The sequence below is a fragment of the Lissotriton vulgaris genome, chromosome 5 (genome assembly GCF_964263255.1).
Source record: "Lissotriton vulgaris chromosome 5, aLisVul1.2, whole genome shotgun sequence".
Lineage (NCBI taxonomy): Eukaryota > Metazoa > Chordata > Amphibia > Caudata > Salamandridae > Lissotriton > Lissotriton vulgaris.
The window spans coordinates 206,276,998-206,278,682 of record NC_141693.1 but is presented as its reverse complement, the minus strand read 5'-3'; positions in this window follow the sequence as shown (position 1 = coordinate 206,278,682).

The window sequence follows — 1,685 nt, the reverse complement described above, 5'->3', positions numbered from 1 at the left end:
CCAAAAAGATGCGCTCTGCGCATCTTTTTTGCGCAGGCAAAAACCTAATGAGTACTGTGTGTGGGTTTGGGTCGGCCCTCGTCATTCATTGGCTGGCTCCATAAATGGAGCCTAGCCATTGGACGAGGGGCCTGTCCGTCAATGCCGGACCAGACACGGGGGCGTTCCCGAGATTCTTTGGCTTTTGGCTACGTCAGCCGAAAGCCTCTTCTCGGGAACGCCCCCGAATCTGGTCCGGGATTGAGGTCACCCGCCGGGAAAGGGCATGAAGGTCAAACCAAGCTGCAGGGAGGTATCGCCGGCAGCCCGTCATCCGAGGAGATGGTTGGCTGCAGGGAAAGTAGGAGGCATGAAGATTATACCGTGCTTACTTTGAGCAGCTGAGCTGGTTGCAGGGGTCCACCAGCGCTCGTATTTGAAAACCCGCACTTATTATTGTTTTAACACCAGCCTCCATCCAAAATAAGAGAGAGAAACGGGGTGAAGACTGATAAAGAAAATGACGGTAAAACGCTGACAAAGGGAGAAAGCAGGGATTAAAAAAACCCATGCATGAGTGAAATAAATGGGCAGGACATGTATGGTGGTTCATGAAAGAGATATGAGGTAGAATCAAGGTTAGACAGCCTTGGTGTTTTACCTGTCGCCCACCCAAAATTGCGTGTGCAGAGTGCAGAGTGGAGATTCAGAGTGCAGAGTGGAGATTCAGATTCCAGAGTGCAGAGTGCAGAGTGGAGCTTCAGAGTGGAGCTTCAGAGTGGAGCTTCAGAGTGCAGAGTGGAGCTTCAGAGTGGAGCTTCAGAGTGCAGAGTGGAGCTTCAGAGTGGAGCTTCAGAGTGCAGAGTGGAGCTTCAGAGTGGAGCTTCAGAGTGGAGCTTCAGAGTGCAGAGTGGAGCTTCAGAGTGGAGCTTCAGAGTGGAGCTTCAGAGTGCAGAGTGGAGCTTCAGAGTGGAGCTTCAGAGTGGAGCTTCAGAGTGCAGAGTGGAGCTTCAGAGTGGAGCTTCAGAGTGCAGAGTGGAGCTTCAGAGTGCAGATTCAGAGTGGAGCTTCAGAGTGCAGAGTGGAGCTTCAGAGTGGAGCTTCAGAGTGCAGAGTGGAGCTTCAGAGTGGAGCTTCAGAGTGCAGAGTGGAGCTTCAGAGTGCAGATTCAGAGTGGAGCTTCAGAGTGCAGAGTGGAGCTTCAGAGTGCAGATTCAGAGTGGAGCTTCAGAGTGCAGAGTGGAGCTTCAGAGTGGAGCTTCAGAGTGCAGAGTGGAGCTTCAGAGTGGAGCTTCAGAGTGCAGAGTGGAGCTTCAGAGCGGAGCTTCAGAGTGGAGCTTCAGAGCGGAGCTTCAGAGTGGAGCTTCAGAGCGGAGCTTCAGAGTGGAGCTTCAGAGCGGAGCTTCAGAGCGGAGCTTCAGAGTGCAGAGTGGAGCTTCAGAGTGGAGCTTCAGAGTGGAGCTTCAGAGTGGAGCTTCAGAGCGGAGCTTCAGAGCGGAGCTTCAGAGTGGAGCTTCAGAGTGCGGAGTGGAGCTTCAGAGTGCAGATTCAGAGTGGAGCTTCAGAGTGCAGAGTGGAGCTTCAGAGTGGAGCTTCAGAGTGCAGAGTGGAGCTTCAGAGTGGAGCTTCAGAGTGCAGCTTCAGAGTGCAGCTTCAGAGTGGAGCTTCAGAGTGGAGCTTCAGAGTGGAGCTTCAGAGTGGAGCTT